Genomic DNA, 25,331 nt, shown 5'->3' with positions numbered 1-25,331 from the left:
CCTGTTATGATCTGTATCAGCATTTATGGGGTTAACTCTGCAGGGACAGTTGTCAGCGTAACACAGCCCGGACGTGAAGGGAGGGAGAGAGATCACGTGAGCGGAGAGAGGGAACATGAAGACAAGTGAACAGTGATTCAGAGTGAGACGTTCTGTATTATATCATTTCAAAGTGTTTGCTGTGCACAAACCAGTTGTAGTTTGGAGTCCTGTGAGTGTTTACACAACTTTCTGGGAGGAGGAAAAGCTGCACGTTTGGCAAGACAAGAGGAATTTCTTCACGAGGTTCAGAGACTGTTTTGTTTTGCTACAAGCTAACGCTAAAGCTAACAAGCTCAGTGAGTTTAGAGTCAGTTCATTGCACTGGACATTGCATTGGACAATCCAGACAACAACCAGAGCTTCACTTATAGTTCTCTGGCAACGTGGGATGAGAAGATTGTGTTTGGACTGTGATGTGCTAACCTGCTGCTAGACCTGTGCCTGAGTGACTGAGTTTGGAGCTTTTGAGAAGGTAATATTACTTTTTGCTTTTTTTTTTAAACTTTTTTTCTACTTACAGTAGTGATTTTATTCCTGAAAGAAGAGGGGTATTTCACATTCAGGTTTTCAACCTGCTAACTGTTGTTTAAAATTTGTATTATTCTATTTACTATTTTTGCACAGTCATTGCTATGGGGGGGGGGGGGGGGGGGGACTCAGTTACTAGGCCCAATGTGGAGGGGCCTTTATTATTTTATACTTCAGCTATTGAAAAATAGCAGATTTACAAGCTCACAGAGCGGCACCGTTACTAGGCCCAATGTGGAGGGGCCTTTATTATTTTATACTTCAGCTGCGCTGTGAGCTTGAACATCTGCTATTTTTCAATGGTTAAAGCACAAAATGTGAGTGAATCCTTGTACCCAGGGCCCAGAATTTGGTGCGACACCCCTGTCCTCAACAGGTGGTCCACGACCCCTAGGGGGTACGGAGGTACTGCAGGGGGTCCATGAAATTGTTGCTGGATTATTATTATTAAGTGTGCCTGCCATGCAATGCAATGGCAAAACACTTATTGTGATCCGCCATACTTATAATGTCGCCACACAATTTCGGCAGGTAATAACCTCCGCACAATTTACGGCATCAAAACGTGTGGCTCGGCCGGGAATGGGGTGCTATTACTTTTCTTTCCGATCCGCCTTACGATGGCGACGTAATTCGCCAAAAAACTATGCGCTAAATAGTCTGACGGTTTCCGGTTTTACTGGTTCGATCCGGTTTACTTGATGATACCGGTTCAGTTTATGAATACCGACTAAACCGAGTAAAAAAACAAAAAAAAGAAAAGTATCCAATTAAAATATATTTTACAAATGTAAACGTTTGCTGACGGTGTCACGTGTATTTTCCGACAGCATTAAATTCATTCTGTATTGTATTTATTATGTTTGTGTATACAGTATACTGAATGTCAGTGGAGTGCAGATCTGCCACTGTTGACAGCTCACTGGCTGCTCAGACAGCCACCCCGCCTCCTCTCCCCCTGTCCTCTTCATTCAATAACAACTGGATACACGCGCTATTGTTTATAGATGCGGTGGACATTGGACAACGTGTTAGAAGCCACACACTGGCACACAGGTCTTCATTGCGTCTTTACAACAATAGCGACGATTTACGTTGTGGTGAACGTGGTCAAATAACCTTTATTGGCTCAACTACAACACGGAGGAAGCAAGCTAGCCAAGCATGTATGCTATCTGAGACAGTATGTATGTAGCCTAGCCTAGCTGTTTGATTGATTATAGCGTTTTCGTGGCGGCGCCGTCCCTTTGGTGGTCCGCCGGGGCCGCGGACCACCACGACCGCCTGTGCTTTGCCCTCCCGGATTCGTAGAGGGGCGGCACGTCCCTCTAGGATCAAAACAAAAAGTAGCCGATCTACAAGCAATCCCAATCCACTGTTTTTTACCCAATTCACTGGTTCTCTGTACAGCAGAGAAAACACAAACACGGCAGAGAGCATTTCCCCCATTCCACAGAAGCAGTAATAGTACAAACAGGAGACATCTCACTGAGAAGATCCATATAGATGTATATAAAATAACAGGTGGCTGTTGATTATGAGGACTCTACAAGAGTTATAATTAATGGCTAAATGGGCACCATAAAATGTGTCCGCTTCTATCTGCGCCCCCAAGTGGTCATCATCCGGTATTACCGGTTTGGTCCGGTTTTTAATTAATTACCGAACCGGTTTAAAAAAAATCAAACCGTCACATGATTAGTGCAAAAACCCCATTGACTTTGAATGGGAGAATTTGGCGCCACAAAACTCTGCCATTCTTTTGCTTAGCAACGTGATTTGAATTTTAAAATGCACACACGACTTTGGACTTTGTCCGGCCAATAGGGATGAGCTGTAATTGATTAAGCCCCTCCCCCTCTGTAACAGGAAGTGCCCTTCGCCAAACAGGAAGTGCCTCTATATCTCATGAACCGTTTGTCGTACAGACGTGTGTGTGGCGTTATATGGCTTGATTAAGAGTCCTTATTAACCTTAATTGGTGCTTCCTTCGCCAAACAGGAAGTGCCCTTCGCCAAACAGGAAGTGCCTCTATATCATGAACCGTTTGTCGTACAGACGCGTGGGTGGTGTCATATGACTTTATTAAGAGTCCTTAACCTTAATTGGTGCTTCCTTTGCCAAACAGGAAGTGCCCTTCGTCAAACAGGAAGTGCCTCTATCTCATGAACCGTTTGTCGTACAGACGATAATGTTAAAGCTAATGCAAAAAATGGTAATGTTATAAAATCTAACGCTAATGCTAACAAAAAATAATAGCGCTAATGCTAACACCAACCACTACACAAGGTTGCACACACTTAGCTAGCTGCAGGCACACTTAAAATGTCTTAGATTGTTTTTATTATTATTCATTTTCAAAATGTATTACTAAAATGGTCCTGCTGCGCTTCCGTCCAGCAGGAAGATGAAAAATGAAGGTGAAGATGAAAAATTGCTGTGAACTTCTGCTGTTATAGTGCCACCAGGAGGCAGATTTTGCAAACCCTTTGTCTCTGCCAGGCCAAAACTGAGCACACACATTCCCTGGGTGCCAGAGCAGAACCTCTGCCCCATTTTTTTAGCATGGGCTTGTTATTCACCTTATTCCTGGCCCCGCCCCCTGGCTTCTTGTTCATATCCTGAAAGAGGCTGAAAAACATCATTGGGTTTCCTGTGTCTTTGCATTAAAATGTCAGTAGGGGCATTCTGGGCTCTGAATGAACTTGTGTTGCCATGTCTGCTTATAATAAGCAATTTGTGTGTTGGAAAATAGTGTAGTTGCTTATTGGGCTTACTTTCTAATATTTTTAAACCAGTGGTTCCCAAATCTTTTCATATGAAGGACCCCAGATTTACATATTTGTCCACAGTCGCAGACCTCCATCTGAAAATATGTGGTGCCAGGGACCTCCACACAGATTTGTGTTGTTAAAATGTTTCAAAAATATTCAAAATATTTTAGTTTTTATTTCCTCAATATTTTTTAAATAGTAAATATACAAGCTCGCAATGTGAGACATGTGAGCTTAAAATAGAAGGTCTACAGTAACTGGATTGATTTCATCCACGGTAACGATATTCAAGTTAGGTTGCAACCTTAATGTGTACAAAGACTTGCAGTCTTTGCAGTGCTTGCTCCGCCATCATATTAACAATTTCTTGTTTCTGATTAATATGCAAAAATCATGATACAGTAAGTTAATATGATTGCAGAGCAAGCACTAGTCTGCACAGATACGGTAGCAAGTCTTTGTACAGAGTAACATTGGAACCTAACTGCCATGAATATTGTGGATGTACCCATCTATTTAATCCAAATTGTCTTCTGCCCATTTGTCGATTTGGTCAAAAGAAATTGGTTGAACAGAACTCATATTTTGGGACCATCGCTCCATTGTTTACAATGGATTGTAATACAGGCTGCCACCCCATGTGGACATGTGATCCAAGATGGCCGCAATGTGAATAAGGTCTATGGCGTCACCAGGAGGCGGATGTGTGCAAAACACATTTTTGGACAGTACTTCTAACGATTTTGTCCAAAAGTCACGCAAATCGGTCATTAAACGAAACAGGTCTTTCAGATTTTTCTAATTCCATCCTGATTGGCTAAGACTGGCTTTTGCAAGTGTGCTCCCTTTTGAACGAAATGCCTCAAATCATGAACACAGAGTGCGATTTGAGTGACATTCCCACTAGGCAGAGGAATAAATGCCATTTAAAAATGTTCAAATCAGCCTCATGGAGGCGCTATAACGGGCCGATTCGTGTTTTTACCAATAACTCCACCGATCAGTGTAAAACTTTGTATGGGCACTCACATCTGCTTTTCATAGTGCCACCAGGAGGCTGACTTATGTAAAACATATTTTTTTAAATTACTCCTTCAGATTTGTTCCAAACATCATGGGAATCAGTACAGAGTATCACTATAGGCAAGTGATCAAGACTGAGCTGTCCGATAATTCATATCATGGGAATCAGTACAGAGTATCGCTATAGGCAAGTGATCAAGACTGAGCTGTCCGATAATTCATATTCCATCCTAGTTGGCTTAGATTGGCTTCCAAAGTTTCCAGGATTGGTCCGTTTTTAACAAAATGCCTTATATCATAAAAGCAGCTTGTGATTATCGTGCAATTTTGCACGTACAGTCCCAATAGGTCAAGGAACAAATACCACCCTTTTCACATTGGAATGTTATAGCGCCACCAGCAGCTCAATTTGAGCAAAACACATCTTTGGAACAAAATGCCTCAAATCATGACAGGCCACAGATGATATGGCACTCTTTTCACATTTGCCTATCACATTGGAGACCTGTGCTCGGAAGAGCGCTGCTCCTATTTATTTATGCATTCATTTATTTATTTTTATTATTATTTACAATAAGTGCACTGTATCCCCTTTATGAACAAAACATGTCTAAAATGCCTAACCTCCTATTTACGTACATTTTGCATTTTGTTTTTACAGCATCAAGAAATGAGTCTCCAACCTCTGTCAAGTCACCATCAAAGTCCAGCTACTCGACCACCTTTGCCTCAAATTCCTCAAGCTCTTTGTCTTCAAGCGATGGCAGGAGGAGGAAGAAGTTGTACATAAACTGGAATGATATTACATAAGCTGCAAAGGAATCGCTAGCCCTAAAACATTACTACTTCTGTTTGTGCACAGCCTTCATTTAAGAATTAATTACCTCCTTTTATTGACCTAAAGTGAAAAGAAAGATAAATAGTAAGTCGTTAATGTTTTACAGACATGTTCCCACTTTGCAACATGTAGCTGAAAAATGCCTATTTAAGGTGTTAATGAATGCCTAATTAACGATTTGTTGATGTTAATAATACACCTTCAATGTTAATAAGACACTTTATTAGGGATTTGTTGATGTTAATAAGACATGTTCCCACTTTACAACAGGTACCCACAAAATGCCTATTTAACGTGTTAATGAACTCCTAATTAACGATTTGTTGATGTTAATAATACACGTTCAATGTTAATAAGACACTTTATTAAGGATTTGTTGATGTTTATAAGACATGTTCCCACTTTACGACAGGTACCCACAAAATACCTAATTAACATGTTATTGAATGACTAATTAAGGATTTGTTGATGTTAATAAGACATGTTCCCACTTTACAACAGGTACCCACAAAATGCCTATTTAACGTGTTAATGAATTCCTAATTAACGATTTGTTGATGTTAATAATACACGTTCAATGTTAATAAGACTTTATTAAGGATTTGTTGTTGTTTATCCGACCTGTTCCCACTTTACGACAGGTACCCACAAAATGCCTAATTAACATGTTATTGAATGACTAATTAAGGATTTGTTGATGTTAATAAGCCATGTTCCCACTTTACAAAAGGTACCCACAAAATGCTTATTTAATGTGTTAATGAATACTTAATTAATGATTTGTTGATGTTAATAAGACGTTCAATGTTAACACACATTGTTAAGGATTTGTTGATGTTAATAATACACGTTCAATGTTAATAAGACATGTTATTAGGGATTTGTTTATGTTAATAAGACGTGTTCCCACTTTACAACAGGTACCCACAAAATGCCTAATTAACATGTTATTGAATGACTAATTAAGGATTTATTGATGTTAATAAGACATGTTCCCACTTTACAAAAGGTACCCACAAAATGCCTAATTAACGTGTTAATAGATGCCTAATTAACGATTTGTTGAAGTAAATAAAACTGTTTCAACATTAATAAGACACTTTATTAAGGATTTGTTGATGTTTATAAGACATGTTCCCACTTTACAACAGGTACCCACAAAATGCCTAATTAATGTGTTAATGAATGCTCAATAAAGAATGTATTAATGTTAATCATGCACTGTCTCAATGTTAATAAGAAATCTATTTAGTACTTGTTAATGTTTATACAATATTATTCCACTTAAAACAGTTGTTAATTAAGTATCTTAACAATGTATATATTCTTATATAGTATTCATAATGCATTTATTAATAATTATTATGATATAATAAGTATCTTATTAGTAGATTATTAATTGTTAATTAGGTGTCTTATGAATAGTTGATAGAATATTGATATTAATTAAGATGGTTTATTAACCTGTATTAAAATATAATAAGGCTTATTGGTTACTTATAAGTTGTTAATTAACCGTTAGTAAGGGATCTTTTCGTATAGTTTATTGGGTCTTAATTAACGTGAATTGGCTTTCTTATTAGACGTTTATTAACATGTATAACTCATATAATAAGGTTTATAGATGACTTATACGTTGTTTATTAATGTTTAATTAGGCATTGTATACATGTCTAATTAAGTTGTTAAAACGTTCTTATTAATCTTTTATTAGGCAGTATTAAGTATATTATGTTTTATAAGTATCTTATAAGTAGTTTAATAATGTTTATAAGACTCTTATTATATAGTTTATTATGTGTTTATTAAGGTTTAATAACGTTCTTATTAGAGTTAATAACAAGTTAATAAGTATCTTATTAACTGTTAATAAGTGTTTATTAATGGCACCTTATTATAAAGTGCTACCAAAAAAAGTTCCTATCACACAAAGATTTGGAGGACCCCCTGTAGGAACTCTGAGAACCTCGGACCCCCTGTTGAAGACCCCTGCAATAAAATATTCAATATAACAAAGTAGAGCTGGCTTAAACTTTTTTCAGCCCCTTGATGATGCAGTGAAGATCAATCGAAATTTGTTTTTTTCACACCTCTTCTCACTCAAGTGGTCCAATTTCTGCTCCGTTCGTCGGATGGAAGAAAAGCTAATCATTGCCTTTATCCAGTCGTGCTGTTCTATCGAAGCCTACCCGTTTAATATATACAGTGTGGTTTGGGCACTTCAATGACGACTCCAAATTAATGTACTGTAGCTGTCAATGCTAGGGCGTTTTGCAGCATTTGTCAATGCAAAGTATACGTCTCCCCTCTCTAGCCGTTGATGGGTTGCAGATTTGACATGCGGGGTGATCTGTTTGGAGAGGAAGTGCATTTGCCACAGCCAAACAGTTGGAAACACCAGAAAACACACGCACACGCACAAACACACACACACACACACACACACACACACACACACACACACACACACACACACACACACACACACACACACACACACACACACACACACACACACACACACACACACACACACACACACACACACACCGAGTTCCTAAGAAGCATCCTATACCAGATCACAACCTAGAACCTAAACGCATCGACAACAACAAATAAAAGAAACATGTTTCATAGCACAGAGGATGACAAAGGCCAGAGGGTCACTGACTGTCACTTGTCACGTTTCTCCGTTGAGAGCATCAGTTATTTCCCGGATTCTTATCTGACACACGCCTTGCAACAAAGTATATATTTGGCCCCTTAGTGAAGGAAGCGGTCCACTCCTTACCTCCGGTGTCCTGGCCCCAGCTGTAGGCTAGCAGAGAGAGGATGGCCATGCTCGTCCCCAGCCATCTGAAGAGCATCCACCTCTGCCTCATCTTCTGTCCAGCCTCACTGCCCGGCCACCTGCACCACACAAACACACACACAGTCATTCATGGTGGACAGTGGACCAGTGATCGTGCTCGTGACCCAAAAAATAGCTGGTTGTGTGCTTGCAGATCAGCTATTATCACTAGTTTAGTGCAACAGTCTTGTATGATGAAGCAGGGCTTTACTAAAAAGCAGTACAAATCCGAAACTTGGAGATACAAGGTTTCTGCCCGACAGTGACGATATTAAGGTTGTGATGGTAAAAACAACAGGTACAGTATGTACAATTTACAATTTAGGCATTTAGCAGACACTTTTAATCCAAAGCGACCTACAATAAACAGGTAATACATCAAAATAATAAGCAAGATAATATGTCAGTACATCAACAACAATACAACAAATGTAGACCAATCACCTAATCAGTAAAAAAAAAGTTTCTAAAACCCAAAATGCTATATAGCTTCATGTGTGGTCATAGAGGGAAGGGGAGGGTTACAGTAGTGCTATGGGTTTAGGTAGAGTTTGAAGAGGTGAGTCTTCAGTCCACGGCAGAAGCTAGGGAGTGAGTCTGTAGTTTTAAGTGCGACAGGGAGTTTATTCCACAGTTTGGGGGCCAGGAGGGCATATTGTCTAGGACGAGTGGATTTTTGTCTCTGGGTTTTTTAGCGAGGGTTCTTTCAGCATGCCTGTATATACCGCCCCAAGCGGAGCCCAGAGGTTAGAGAAGGGGATTAGCGGCACAAAGGTTGCCAGATCCAAAACACTCAACAACAGATGACCACACAAATGGAGCAAAATGACAGCTGGCCAACAGTAGGTGTTCAGAGTGAAGAGGAGGAAGCCTCTGGCTTTGTGCCCCCAGGCCACTGTCAGTGTGTTTGTGTATGGCAGTGGTTCCCAAACTGGGGGGGGGGGGGGGGGGGGGGGTCACACTATTATTTTGGGGGGAGGGGGGTCCCAGATGATTAGCTTAATGTGCACCATTGTTTTCTCACTCATCAGTAAACAAACTGACATATAGTATATACAGAGTATCTGCACATTTCTAAAGTGACAATTTGATGACTTTTAATACCTTTTTATTGGCAAATTGGCCAAATTGTCAAATATTATCCAAGAACATGCAAGGTGTTGTGAGCTTGTAGTTTGGCTATTTTCACAATATTCATCCGGAACAAAGTCAAACTAAACATACTGCCTACAGTTCGAGGGGTGTCACCGGTTCAAATGTGATTATTTTGGGGATCCTGAAAGGTTTGGGAACCCTTGGTCTATGGTTTGACTGGATGGGTTCAATGTTGAACATTCATCTCTTCGGGATTCATAAAGTAGCATTCTATTCATTTTATTCTAATTCCTATAAAGCAGTATTATATTCTAATTTATTCTATTCCCAATTTCGCAATTTGAAGCAGGGAAATTAGGAGGCAGTGAGGCAGCAATTTCTAAGTTCACTGCTACCCTATGATTTGAATAAGTGGAGGGCAAACAGACTTAGACCCGAGAATAAAACACTGTAAATATACACTTGAACACAATCAACTCCGTGACATTCATTTCCATTTGGATGAGCTTATAGCTCTCGAATGAAATCAAAACCTAATCCAGCGGGACTTCTCGTCATAGCCAAGATTTACACAACTAGAAGAAGTCACAGCAGTCTTCTTATTCAAACACAAACTGAAGAGTGCAAGCGACTAAATAAAAGTCGGTCTCGCTCTAACAAACTGTGAATAACTACCCATGGGTTGAGGTTTTGATGATGCTAATAGTATTTACTTTCCCCTGCGCATTTCCTGGCAGCTCTTCTTAGTAATGCACACCTTCATAGTGTTCATACACAGAGCCTGGTGTTAAGTTCCGCCAGGTAGACAAAAAAGTCAACTATCCCTTTACAATTACGATTTACAACTTAGGCATTTAGCAGATGTTCTTAATCCAGAGTGACTTACAATAAGCAAAGTAATACATCAATACAATAAGCAAGGTAATACATCAATACATCAACACCAATACATCAAATGCATATAAATATCAATCTAGACAAAGATAATGTAAGTAGACCAAGTACCTAATCAGTAAAAAAGCTTTAAATAAAAACCTAAAAATAAAAAAAGAAATGCTATCTAGCTCTTAAACCTATAGATACCGTGGCTATTTAAAAATAGCCGATCTACAATCTCACAACACGTGGCATTGCGATGCGTTTTTTTTTTTTTTTTTACATTTTAACACAAATATTGTATGGGCGTCTCTGGCATAAAGTATTTTCAGATTGGGGGCCTGCAGACAATTACATACCCATTTGGGGGTCCTTGACATGAAAATGTTTGAGAACCACGCCGTTATAAACACTAATTAAAACATTTTGGAAGCAAGCGCACATAAGCAACTACACTTTAATGATTATAACTTTACAGAAAAAGAAGACCACCAAAGTCACTTATAATAAGTGGATGTGGCAACACTGCTCCACTTGGGGAGTGTCCCAGAACAGAGCTGTACCGACAAACATAATAAAATGTTTGAATGTTGCAATTAAATTATATACCGTTTATGCCATTAAATGTTTTTAATTTGACAAAATGGTCCTGGCAGAACTAACTTCATTCGACGCCGTCATCTCAGCCTCTCTCACAGCAACAACAGCGTGGCTGAGCTGGCTTCAGGGACATGCTGGGCCCCTGATTCAGCCTGGGAAAAAGAGTTGTAGAGGCCCTCATTGCACGCTCTCTCTCTCTATAGCGCTGCTGCTACTCAAAGATTTGCCATTTCAGATCATGACAAGTGACAAGCCAGTGGGCCAATTACAGGAGTTATATTTCGCCATTGTCGGGTGGAAACCTTGTATGTCCAAAACCATTTTAAAAATGATTTAAACTAGTGAAAACAGCCGATCGTAGATCTGCTGTTTTCACTACTTTTGTGCAACGGCCTTCTATGATGAAGCAGTGCTTTGCTTTGCGAAAAAATTAATACATTTGAAACTTGGAGATACAAGGTTTCTGCCCGACAGTGGCGATTTACTTGGTTGGCCGCCCAGCCCCCAAAATGGAACGAAGGCCGACATTTTATTTAAATTTTTTTCCTAAAGGCCGGCCTGGACTGGCCGGGAATTAACTGGCCGTTCGGGAGTTGTCCCGCTTTTCCCAATGGCCAGCACGTCCCTGGCTGGCTTTATAACTACAGATAGAATAGAATTCAACTTTCAAGTTTGTTGTCATATCACATTCAAAAGATCATCAAAAAGGAGAATTACAAATACAAGAAAACAAGATCAAATACAAAAAAGATCTTCAAGATACCTATGGTGTGTACTAAAGTGCCTTGGTAGCAAGCAGCAGATATCAAGTATGTATGAAGCAAGAGTGGGGTGAGATATACGTATTTCTTTCTGTACAAGCTTCCCGTTCAAAAGATCATCAGAAAGGAAAATGAAAAAATACAAAAAAACAACATCAAATACAAAAAAGATCTTCAAGATACCTATGGTGTTCACTAAAGTGCCTTGGTAGCAAGCCAAGCAGCAGATATCAAGTATGTATGAAGCGTGTCAAAGTGGGGTACTTACTGACAGTCAGTCCTATATACTAATAGTACACTATGTATTCATAGTCGTTCAGTTGCATAAAGTGACGGTGTCATTGACAGTCACTCAGACAAAATGACAGTCGTTCAGTATACAAAAAAAGCAGCGATAATGCCAGACAGGATTTAAACGGACGGCTATTCAAACCCGGTGACAATGATATGCAAAGGAGAGCTTATGTGTTGAGCTACTGCGTGTTGTGTCCCGTGTCCATAGCGGCGTGTATGCAGACGTACAGGCAGGGGCGTCACAAGGGGGGGAAAAGTGGGGCTGAGTCACCAGGGCCCAAGGTGGAGGGGGCCTTAATTATTTTATACTTTAGCCATTGAAAAATAGCAGATATACAAGCTCACAGCACGGCACCGAGTGCCGCGCTGCATGCGAGCTTGTATATCTGCCGTTTTTGAAAAGTCGTGAAAATGTGTGCAAATCTTTGAATATATGTATTTTTTTAAGCAAACATTTGTAACTCGAATTTTGCTTCTGGGGGGGTCCCTGGAACTAAATATTTTGAGATGGGGGGTCCGTGGACAAATACTTATCATTTTGGGGGTCCTTCACATGAAAAGGTTTGAGCACCACTGACATAGAAACATAGGTTTTTCAAAAAAACCTTAGAAGGATTTGAAATATTCAAAGACTTGCACAAATTTTCATGATTTTTTCAAAAATAGCAGATCTACAAGCTCGCAGCGCGGCACTCGGTGCCGCGCTGTGAACTTGTATATCTGCTATCTGCTATTGTATATCTGCTATTTTATCTGCTATTTTCCAATAGTTTTTGTATTTTTAAGATTTGTTTTTGGGCTTTTTATGCCTTTATTGATAGGACAGTAGACTGACAGGAAATGGGGAGAGAGATGGGGAATGACATGTGGCAAAGGTCGTCCGGATCGGAAAATCGAACCGGTGACGCCAGCAGGCATCATAGCCTAGTAGTGGTATGCGCCTTGACCACCAAGCCAGCGGGGCGCCCCTATTTTCCAATAGTTAAAGCACAAAATAATGCGTAATAATGAGTTCCCAGTCTAAATGGGTTAAACCCCCTCCCTCCCCCTACAGTAAATGAAGAACATTAATGGGGGGCCCGCAGTGGATCCTTGTACCCGGGGCCCAGGATTTGGTGCGACACCCCTGCTTACAGGAAAGCCTGGGCAGGCTGTGCGCAGCATGGAAGACACAGATATGGGTTTATTTGTTAACCGTATAGCCCCTCTGTGTGTCTGTCTAGAGGTATTCAGCATCATGCATTCTTTCCTGAAGGCTTATTCTGGCCAGCAGGTGATAAGCCGCCAAATCAGCTTTCATAGCACTGACTGCACGTGGTGAGCGGGAAAGGGAGTAGCGCTCGTTGAGTCGTGCATCAACAATATATCATATCAAAGCATGTTCCTGAATCAACATTTCGTGCTATCAACACGCCTGGCGGAGACATCATCGTTTTGCAGCACCCGACTCTCACTCGCACGCACGCACACACATGTCACGCACGCACACTCGCACCGCTCATCTGTTTACTTGTGTTTTGTTATCCACGCTGTGTTGTTGGAATGCGAACGCCGCACACGCGAGGCCTGGGCGGTATTTATCAAGGTATTATGGTAAACAGGCATATTCATTCAGACATTCAGATTTTCAACACCATCCAAAATATGTTCATGGAAATTAAGATTCATGACTATGATTTTAATATGAAATGAAATTACAACTGGGAATTTAACCATTTCTGCTCCATTGAGCCTCCTAGCTAATCAGTTACATTATGAATGAACTGATAAAGAATCATGAACATTATTGCCACATAGAGCTTGAGGTGACTTTTAGCAGGCTAGTTTAGGCCAGTGGTTCTCAAAGTGGGGTCCGGGGACCCCCAGGGGTCCTTAACGGCATTCCCCAGCCAAAGTATTTAATAATATAGCACCAAAATCACTTCAACCACTATAACCCTATACTACAATGTGTCACATTGTTTGAAGGTCTGCCATAAATAAAATACAATAAAAAAAACCTACAGAAAAGAAAAAGTTACATATTGGGAATCCTTTTTACATTTTTCAACAACACATATCTTGTATGGGTGGTCCCTGGCAATGGCATATAATATTTTCAGATGGGGTCCACAGGAAAAAAAAGAAATGGGGGTCTTTGACATGAAGAGAAAGATGCCTGCAACAAAGCAGAAAGCCCGCAATACTCCAATTTAGAAAAAGTATTTTCAGTGCACCGCTCAAAAGAACATGAGTCAATGAAGAAGTTGCCAGCACTCAAGGAATCTCCTTTTAAAAGCTTTTATGGTCTTCGTCAGCGTTAACAGCTGACAAAGATCAACAAGGCCGAAAACGCGTCCGTTTTCCATTGTCCATCCATCCATCCATCCATCTTCAACCGCTTATCCGGAATCGGGTCGCGGGGGTAACAGTTTCCGACTGAGACTTCCAGATTTCCTTATCCTGCGCAACTTCCTCCACTCCCTCTGGGAGTATACCGAGGCGTTCCCAGGCCAGTCTGGAGATATAATCCCTCCATCTGGTCTTAGGTCTGCCACGGGGTCTCCTCCCAGTGGGACGTGCATCGAGGACCTTCCTAGGAAGGCGCTCGGGGGGCATCCGTACTAGATGCCCGAACCACCTAAGCTGACTCCTTTCCAAGTGAAGGAGCAGCAAGTCTCTCTCGGGTGATTGAACTTCTCACCCTATCTCTAAGGGAGATACCAGCCACCCTTCTGAGAAAACTCATTTCGGCCGCTTGTACCCGAGACCTTATACTTTCGGTCACTTCATGGCCATAGGTGAGAGTGGGAACGAAGATTGCTCGAAAGACAGAGAGCTTTGCCTGTCCAGTGAGGTAAATAAAAGCTTTTAAAAGGAGATTCCTTGAGTGCTGGCAACTTCTTCATTGTCCTTGGCATGAAAACATTTGATATGAAAGGCAACCACTGATCTAATGTACCGTAGGCATTTAGATGTTTTCCTTTAAGTGCCAGCCTGTCACCAGCACCTGCACTTTATCTCCGTTCAGCCCACTGATGTATCGCTGATGTGTCCTCCAGCTGTGAGTGCTCAGTGTATGGGAGAAGGGAGCTTATCTCCTAGCTAATCGTTATTCTATGTGCCATTAAGCATTTAAACACAGCCAGACTTGTCTACGTAAGTAGGCTAAATGCAAATTAGACACCCAGCACTGTAGGCTACGTTTTCAGGCCAAGTTGAGAGAGAGAGATGAAGCAGGGATCCCCACAACCTCTTCATAGATTCCATATCGTTGCATTCTTTGACAGCACAATCGTCGGTGTATTTTGGATTCATGTCAATTTGTGTTTTCAGATATTTAACCACTTGAACTGTCAATACTTCTACACCAAACCTTTTTTGCCGAAAAAGCGTGAGGCGCTGTGAGCTTGTAGATCTGCTATTTTTGGCTAAAGTTCTCAGAATCTGGTTAAGAATCTGGCTATAATGCATTTGTTTTTTCTTTCTATCAACACAAAGATTTGGAGGACCCCCTAGGGGTCCCGGACCCTTGAAGACCCTTGGGCTATAGCGTCTGGACAATATATGCCATACACCAGGAGCTCAACTTGATGGTGTAATTTTGTATTTTTATCACAGGATCACATGTGTAAATCAATGGGAGAAATGTATTTCTGTGCAAGTTCCCCCATTTCGTTGTTTTCGCATCGCTCTTCAAAATGAGCGTTTCTTTTCCGATCTTTGGTTTCTTGAATGCGCTGAAACATATATACTGTACCCGGCAGAATTAAAATTTTTCCTCTCTCCTGCGGTGATCCCGTTTTTACGACAATTAGATTTTCCATCAATACAACTCATCTTTCTGCGCAAGATTACAATCATTTCACATGAGAAAAACTGCTATGCCCAAGTTACGAGGCTTAACAGCTGGTCAGTTCAGCTGAAAAAAGACAGGTTAAAAACAAAACCTGTTATTTTGCCTCTATCGTGTCTCTGCCTCTCTCAATGAGTGTTAGTGTGCATGGACATGCACAGAATGTTAGAGAAGCAGCAGGGGCTGAAATTTACAAAAGAGCCTTTTGGTGAAAATATCGATCTCCAAGCTCACAACCGCAGCCGGCTATTTCCGGTGCTTAATACCTGCACTGAACCAAGCGTAAATCAAGTCAATACTGAAGATGTGGCGTATGGCATGGATTTCTACACAGAGAGGGCAATTCTTTCAACATACTGTAAGAGTTTGGACAAGGCAATTCTCTTGAATGCTGCCTTCAGGTATGGCATGGCATGAAAAGGGGGCGTCTGTGTTTCTTTCACCACAGTAAAAACCGCATTCATGGTCTGGAGAGGGCACTTTTTTTTACAGACGGGTAAAAGGGCAGGGGCTCAAGCCCCCTTTGATGTCTGTGTGTGGACGACGTGCCTGTTAGTGGGAGAGGTGGGGGCGAGGCGGGGGGCAGCTAAACGGTAAAAAAAAAAAAAAAAAAAAAAAGAGAGACATCAAAGAGATGGGGGTGGAGGAGGATAAGTGAGAGTGGATGCGGTTGGTGGGGTGGGGAGAGAGGAGAGGAGAGGAGGCAGGTGAAGCAATCACAGTTATGGATTGCATGGACACTGAAGAGGCATCACTTCATCCTCCGAGCGCAGGAGGATGTCTGCTATCTAAATAAACACCCACCGTCTCTCTCTCCCTCGCCTGCCTGCCTGTCCGTCTGTCTGTCTGTCCTTAAAGCAGGTGTCTTCAACGTTCTCAGGCCAAGGACCCCTTAACTGAGAGAGAGATGAAACAGGGACCCCCACAACCTTATCGTAGATTCCATATATTTTCATTGTTTGACAGCACGATCATCATGTATTTTGGATTCATGTCAATTTGTGTTTTCAGATATTTAACCACTTGAACCGTCAATACTTAGTAAACTTGCTCTTTTCCCCCTCCAAAGCTCTTTGCCAAAGATTGCCAATCTACAAGCTCACAACACCTAGCAGCGCGAGGCGTTGTGGGCTTGTAGATTGGCTATTTTTGGCTAAAGTTCTCAGAATATGGATGCTAGGGTTCAAGTGGTTTAATATAAAAAAGGAGAAAAAGGTTTCTATCACACAACGATTTAGAGGACCCACTGTAGTAACTCTGTGGACACCCTAGGGGTCCCGGACCCCCTGTTGAAGACCGCTGCTTAAAGCATCTGGCTCAAGATCTTATCTTACCTTATTTTGGCGGGCTTAAAAAAAAGGGCTGAATCAATGTTTAATCGCATCTTTTCATTAAAACATGAAGAGGAGACGATGAGGTGATCTAGTCTCTCTCAGTAGAGCGGTGTCTACTCGTCTTAATATCCTTAATACCATCTCTATCTATATTTGCCAGGGCTGACTGACTGCAAGGGCTCTCTGACTTCTCTCCCATCTTCTGTAAACATAATTAACCATAATTCTGACATCAATGCCGCACTCAGATGGAGCAGATGGAGTAGAACATTTTTTTATTTTTTATTTTTTTCCTTTTCACAGAGGCATAATTTAGACTTTAATTCTGTTCCACTACCCCGTCCACTTCCTCTCAGGAGTGAAAAGTTCTCTGGCAGTTCTTTTCGCATGGATGCCACAGAGATATGCATCATACCTGAGTTCACTGAAGGTTATAGCAGTCAGGAGGATTAAACACACAGCATAGCTCAGTGGAACCCAAACGGTGTGCAGAGGCTGTTAAGTGCCTACGAGACGGTGTACCATTTGCCTTGGGATTCCATGACATCCATGCATTGTTACTGCAATAGGCCTATATACCAGGGGTCTTCAACGTTTTCAGGCCAAGGACCCCTTAGTTGAGAGAGAGATGAAGCAGGGACCCCCACAATCTGTTCATAGATTACATATAGTTTCATTCTTTGGCAGCACAATCATCAAAGTATTTTGAATTTGTTAATTTGTGTTTGCCAGACCCATGAAATGGGTAGGCCTACATAAGCAAATGTCGGTCTGTCTGTCCTGGTTTTCTATATAAAGGGTATATATGATGATGACATGATGATGACATGCCTACAAAAGGCATGATGTCATAAATGATGATGACAGACAGGGGGTCTGGCACAACCAGGTTGACCTGGTCTAGTTAATTAACCACTTGAAGCGTCAATACTTAATAAACTTGACCTTTCACTCTTGCACTTAGTCTGTTCTTGGCCATATATGGATTCTGTTAGAGGTATGTGGCCGTTGTGGCCTCCATATATGGGCATTCCCATATGAAGTCCTGTTAGATATGGGCTTAATATTGATGACATCAGGGAACTCCATATATTGGCATAAAAGGGATCATATTAGTGTGGTTCCCCTGACATCAAACACTCTTCAATCTTAAAAGCAAAGAACAAATGGAAAATAGCTGATCTACAATCTCACAAAGTGTCAACGCATTTTAGACCGTCTATGTTCGGCGTGCTTCCATAGTGCCAACAGTGGTTCTCAACCTTTTCGGGCTGTGACCCCCAAAATAATCATATTTTAACTGGGGACCCCCCCACCCTGACGAGCACTATGAGTTGAGGCATTATATTTTGTATTACACGATTCTATTGTTTTTTTTTTTTTAATAATTTTTATCCCACGATTTTGCAACCCCTTTTTCACCCAGTGCCAATTGTCTATGTAATCCTGGGCTTTGCTCTCCCTCTGCCGCGCCTGGGGAGACAACGGACTGACCTCATGCTTCCTTCAATGCATGAGTAGTCCAAGTTGTTTCTTTTCACCTGACAGGGGGGATTTCCCCGGGATGGACGTAGCGCGTGGAAGGAACACGTTATTCCAACCAGTTCCTTTCCCCTCCATCAAGCGCCCCGGCTGGCCAGGGGGAGGCATTATTGAGACCAGGATTACTGCATGTTTTTGTGAGGGTATCAACCCTAGGAGACACTGGGATAACATGCAAACTCCACACAGAAAGGCCCTATTGCCGACCCCACCTAGGGTGCGGGCGCTGATGACGCGGAGGGAGAAACACGCCCCCAGCACCCACAGCTTCCCCGGTGGGAATCGAACCCAGGACCCTCTAGCTGTGAGGCGAAGCGCTAACCACTGCGCCACCGTGTCCCCTCACGATTCTATTGTGAAATTGTTTCTGCCTCTAATACTTGACAATTTGGCCAATGTTTAATTTGGCATTTTAGAGGTATTAAAAGGTCCTTAAATTGTCACTAGAAATGTGCAGATACCCTCTAAACACTTCAACTTTATGTTGTTTTTTTTTTACTGTTGAGTGAGAAAACAGTGTTTGTACATTAAGCTAATCAACTGGGGATCCCCCAAAATAATTCGCAGGTTGAGAACCACTGCCATAGAAGACATACCGCCTTGTATGGCCATTTTGTTCTACTTCCGGGTGTCTTTCAACTTCCTTCACAGGTGTTACCGATGATACTAATGAAGGGTCTGTTCCATTCTGCTCAAACAGAGTCAGGGTGCTGATATTGAACATGTTGGCTCACTGGAAACACTCTGCTACACCGGTGGGTCTCAAAGTGTCCTTGAGTGGGTTCCAAATGTCCCCATACAGGTGTGTAACTCTGAGAGTGTACAAATGGAAGCAAATGGACCTGCAAGGGTCCATTTGATTCCATTTGTTGATTCCATTTGTACAGAGTTATGGGGTTCCTTGACATTAAAGAACCACTGTACAATAAATCAAACAGACCCGTCATTAGTATCATCAGTAACACCTGTGAAGGAAGTCGAAAGACACCCGGAAGTAGAACAAAATGGTGTATATGCATATAGCCTAGTACTGAAATTGGTTGTAGTGGCTGAGAACTGTAATCCAGGGACAGAGGCTTTTGCAGTGGGTCAGACATGGGGTCTAACTAACACCAGTAGCTTTACACACAACACAAGCCTCCATTGTTATGCAGAGCAACAATGAATAGACTGAAAAGCCACGCTTTGGTCAGATAATCCACTTTACCTAAGACGCCAGCCCTGTCATTAAACCCTGTCAAATATCCTTCTGTAGTAGACTGATCCAAAATAGGACTTTTCCCAAACATTATGTCTATTTCTTTTTTTTTTATAACGTCTCTTTGTTCCTGATGCTATAGCGGTATTTCTGCTATGTTTTGTCAAAGTGGGGTCCGGGGACCCCCATGGGTGCTAGGGGAGGTTCCAGGGGGTCCCCAACAAAATGAGTTAATATAGCATCAAAATCAGAGAATAGAGAAAAAAAATCACACCCGTGTGAACTGAGCGGTGGTTTACCCACCCCCTCCCCCCTTCCCCCCTGTGTGTGTGTGTGTGTGCGTGTGCGTGTGTGCCTGGCCTGGCCTGAAAACAGCGCCCCTCCCTTAACATGTGTGGGCATAAAAGGTACTACACCACAGGCTTCAGGCTACATACAGACCCACCCACCCACATACAAACAAACTAACTAACAAACAAACATACCTACACACACGGCCACGCTATGGAGACAGTGTGACCACCGCTCAAAAAAGAAAAGTCACACAATAGACTGTGGCATTGCCTCCCAAATAGAACAGATCTTCAATTTTTTTTTTTGTAAAGCAACGGCTTTGCCGAATGGAGTCAATCGTGGCGTGGCGTTTCCATAAAGCCTCTTAATGCGCATTAAGGCTTTTGCGCATAAATCTTTTTATGGAAACACTTCAAAATTCGAATAAACTTTCATTATCCGCAAAAACTATTATGTGCTTGGAGGAGGTGGATTTTGAGGCTTTATCGAAAAAAAAACTAAATGCGCATTAGTGAATGGAAACGGGTCAGCCAAAAAATGTTAATAAATTATGACGTTCTGGTCCATCGTCCTCCTAGTTAACACTTTCCCCTGCTACTTAACGTCCATTGTATAGCGCTAGCCCACAAAACAAACCGGTTGTTACACATGACTATTGACGGGCTGCCATCTGTGCCGATTAGGATTACTTTTGATTTATCTGCAACCATTTAAAAAAAAAAAAAAAAAAAACTATTTGTCTAATAAAATACATTTTCCTTGAGACGTTTCATATTTAAACTAGACATATATTGCTCCCTGCTCATTACTGCACACACATTTCTTAATGAGCCTCAGTGTTTGAGCGCAAAATACATTTTGAGCACCAAACTCCCCCCCCCCCCCCCCCCCCCCTCAACCTCTCAAAATAAATATTCAACGCCGCTGTTACAACATCCTCCATAGGGGAAACACAGCTCAGCAGACACTGGTGATTAGCTCGACATAAATGGGATTGTCCATTGTACTTCCAATAAATGTTTCTCAACAGAAACTACAAACCGTATATTCAACAATGTGTCGCACCAAATTCTGGGCCCTGGGTACAAGGAGTCTTCATAGGAGAAAGAAGGTTTAACCCATTTAGACTGGGAATACATTATTACCCATTATTGCGACCGTCAGGTCGCAGTTACTATCAAAACATCCACCGTCCGTCAGTCTGTCTGTCAGTCAGTCATGTCACACGTCACACTTTTCCCCTACTCATATCTCCGGCACTGTTGCCCCTATCCATGCCAAACTTTGCACACACACTCCTTGCCTTCCAAACCACAACCTCCACCCCTCAATTCCCACATGGCCCTCTTCTAGCGCCACCATGAGGCCGATTCTTGCAAAACACATTTTTGGACACAGCGCCTACAATTTTTGCCCTAAAATCACGCAAATTGGTACACAGTAGGTCTACACTCATGTCATCAACATGGATCTGTCCCATATAGCGTCACCATCAGGCCGATTTTTTCAAACACATTTTTGGACACTGCTCCTACAGATTTTGCCCTGAAATCACGCAAAGCGGTACACAGTATCTCTACAGTCATGTCATCAAAATGCTTCTGTCCCATCTAGCGCTACCATCTGGCCGATTTTTGAAAAAAGAATCTTGGACACTGCTCCAACAGATTTTGCCCTAAAATCACGCGAAGCGGTACACACTATCTCTAAAGTCATGTCATCAACAATGTAATAATTCCTTTTAAGGTTTTTTTTTAAACCTATGTTTCTATGTCAATGGTGCTTAAACTTTTTCATGTGAAGGACCACCAAAATGATTTGAGTTACAAATGTTTGCGTAAAAAATACATTATGTTCAAAGATTTGCACACATTTTCACAACTTTTCAAAAATAGCAGATCTACAAGCTCGCAGTGCCGAGCTGTGAGCTTGTATATCTGCTATTTTTCAATAGTTAATGTATAAAATAATGAAGGCCCCTCCACCTTGGGCCCTAGTAACTCAGTCCCACTTTTCCCCCCCTTGTGACGCCCCTGCCAGCAGGCCAGAAGAGATACATGATTAATATCCATAAAAATTATTAATTGATTTAATTTTTGTATTATTTGCATGCATGATTAACATGTCAACAGCGGCAATAAGGAAGTTAGGCGTCTGGCATTGATCCACTGGATTATTCATATAGTACAGTAATTATTCAGCTGCTTGCATTCTCCACGTTAAGTTGCCTTTTGTTTGGCAAATTCAGCAACAAAGTGATAATGATGCACAATGCAGATTTTGTGTTTGAAAAATGTCTTGAGAGAAAACCTCCCAAACTTTTTCTCTCCTAACCCTCCCGTCAAACTCCTCCCCTCGCCGCAGGTAATGAAAAACCGCACAGTCATCAATTCTAACAACAGGAAGTAAATTGCCTCTGGGGGTTTTTGGCTCCTCCCCCGTGGGCTTGACGGGATGATTTACGGCACAGCGCTGTCTCACGTCAGGCCGGCTGATCGAGTGAACGAATCCTCGCTTTTTTTTCTTCCCATAAATTAACCCATTCAGGCCTAGAATTATTGAATGCTTTAACCAGTGAAAAATAGCAGATATACAAGCTCACAGCGCGGCACCGAGTGCCGCGCTGCGAGCTTGTAGATCTGCTATTTTTGAAAAAGTTGTAAAAATGTGTGCAAATCTTTGAATATATGTATTTTCAAAGCGAACGTTTGTAACTCAAATTTTGCTTCTGGGTGGTCCCTGGAACTAAATATTTTGAGATGGGGGCCCATGGCCAAATACATATCATTTTGGGGGTCCTTCACATGAAAAAGTTTGAGAACCACTGACATAGTAGTCTCTCAAGAACAGACTAACTGAGCTCCAGTTAAGTAAAAAGGATATTTTCTTTGACGATGGCTGGCCAGATTGCTGACATAGAAACATAGGTTTTTCAAAAGAAATACACTTATAGAATCGGGTCAAAATTCTAATTTTCACGATTTTTCAAAAATAGCAGATCTACAAGCTCGCAGCGCGGCACCGAGTGCTACTAACTACAGTGTCACACGAAAGGGGCACAAATAGCCGATCTGCAAGCTCACAACGCGTTGCGAGCTTGTAGATAATTTATTTTTTAAACAAAATGTAAGTGAACATGGTTAAGTGCGTCAGTATATTTTTTATAAAAGCTGAACCAATGTATATCTCTGCTGTCGGGCAGAAACCTCCTAACTCCAAAATGTAAATTTTCTGGAAAATGAGCTCAAGTGAAGTTAGGAGGTTTTGAACAAAGGGCTTTTTACTACTGTTCATTGGTTCAATATTATCTTAACCAACACACAGACGTAAAGGGTGTTCAATAGCACATATTTATGAAAAAAGAGAGGGCAAATTGGAGTTAGCTGGTTTGGCAGTAAGTTTTTACTAATTAGTTTTCATTGGCTCAATAACCAACAGTCAGATGTAAAGGGTGTTCAATATAGCCCTGATTTATGCCAAAAAATCTAAAACCTCAAAAAATGGAGTTAAGAGGTTTTGGCCAGACAGTGACGATATATTAACAAGAGCTTAAGTGACAAAATAATTGGAATCCATTGGATTTATTTTACATACTGTATACTGTATATATGTAACTGTATTGGACATATTATAAAGTTTCTACCTGACAGAGATGAAAAAAAAAAAAAAAAAAAACAAGGCACAGTAAATCATGTAGATATTTCCCGCCGTAAAACGCAGGAGACGACAGTAACAACATGCTTTGATAAATCGGCCATCATGGAGCCTGTGTTTACCAGAACCGTACCAGGGGGCATAAACAGATTGTTAACATGAGGGCTATTTGTTTAATCAGCATGTGCAGCGTCCTCGGATCCTGATTAAAATTATAATTGATCACACGAGATCGTCTTCAGCTATGTCATTCCAATGTTAAATGCCCCAGAAACGTAACTAACTAGCCGACATGTCTTGTTAGTCACGTTCGCCCCAATGCGGCGCGCGCTGCATTTTGCATGATAATATGAACAGCTGCGACACTGACTGGGGCCTATTCCTCAACAATACAGTATAATGCTCTTTGCATCCTCCATCATACGCCCTTCAGCTGAAACCATGAGACCATTAGGGCTGTCACGAGTTGATTTACACATTTAAGTTGACGATTAATTGTCACTTTTTGGCATTGAACATTGGAACATGATACAATTAAAAAGTATGTTTGCCTTTTAGAATTCACGGAAACCTTGTATGTCCAAAACGCCGATCTACAAGCACACAACACCACGCATCACAAGGATGTGCTTGTAGATCTGTTATTTTCACTACTTTTCTGCGACACTTTTGTATGAAGTAGGGCTTTAATTTACAAAAAAAAAACAAAAAAAACATCCACATTTGAAACTTGGAGATACGAGGTTTCTGGCCGACAAAGAAATGAGAAATGACTTACATATTTCATTGTTTTATACTTTAAAAAAAAATAATAATAATAATAGCGGAAATAGTTGATCTACAAGCTTACAAGTCACAAAGCATGTTGATGTGCTATTTTTGCCATTTTTGGAAAATGTTTGAAAATGTATGAGGATTTTTCAACTTGGAAACGATTGTCGATTATCTCAAATGATTTCTGATTAGGCGATTACGTAATAATTGTGACAGGACTAGTGACCGTCTCTATTATGTGGACTTCAGTTCACATAACATCATTGTCCAAAGGTAAATCGCTGCCGTTTGTTTGAGTTAAAACTAGCGGTACAGTATATTTAAGCCATCTGTTTGCAAGACCTCAATCTGCGTTATGCGAAGCCCACAAGATGGGTCACATATAGTCAGCAGGTCAACAATTTCACCGTTGCTGGATACATTAGCTTGGGTAACCTAACTGAACAGGGCACCACATCTCCATTGAACTTAATGTACAGTATGAACCTCAAGCTCCATGGGAATGTGTCTTTCGACTCTACGGTGGTGTGCAGGTTTTTACCCCTGTGCCTGGCCTTGTGTGCCAATCTTTAACCCCTTTCAACATGCCGTCCCTTTGCTTTTAGTCCACTCTGACTCAGATGCAGCAAGACGAAATGGACATTTTATAAATAGTCCCTTCCCACATACAAAGGCAACAGGTGCGCAGAAGCAAAACGAGGGCCCAAAGCACTGAAAAAAAAACAACAACAAAAAAACAAGCTCAATCTGTCTTCAAACGCAATTAAAAAAGTTTTAATGGGAAATAAATAATAATAATAATAGTTATTCCCCATTAAAACGTTTTAATTGCATTTGAAGAGTTTGTTTTTCTTTCAAAATACAAGCTTCAGTGACTTTAATTTAATAATCACATAATCAATATATCATGAGCACCTGTGATAGCCAAGTAGCAGAAAAGAGATCGCGATCTGCCATTTAAAAGATATTCAATAAAAAGCATGACACAAATCTTATATGGTGGTCCTCCTTGGCAGAA

Source organism: Nannobrachium achirus (assembly GCF_963921795.1).
Source record: "Nannobrachium achirus genome assembly, chromosome: 13".
In the NCBI taxonomy this organism is placed as follows: Eukaryota; Metazoa; Chordata; class Actinopteri; order Myctophiformes; family Myctophidae; genus Nannobrachium; species Nannobrachium achirus.
Note: the sequence above shows the minus strand (reverse complement) of the source record.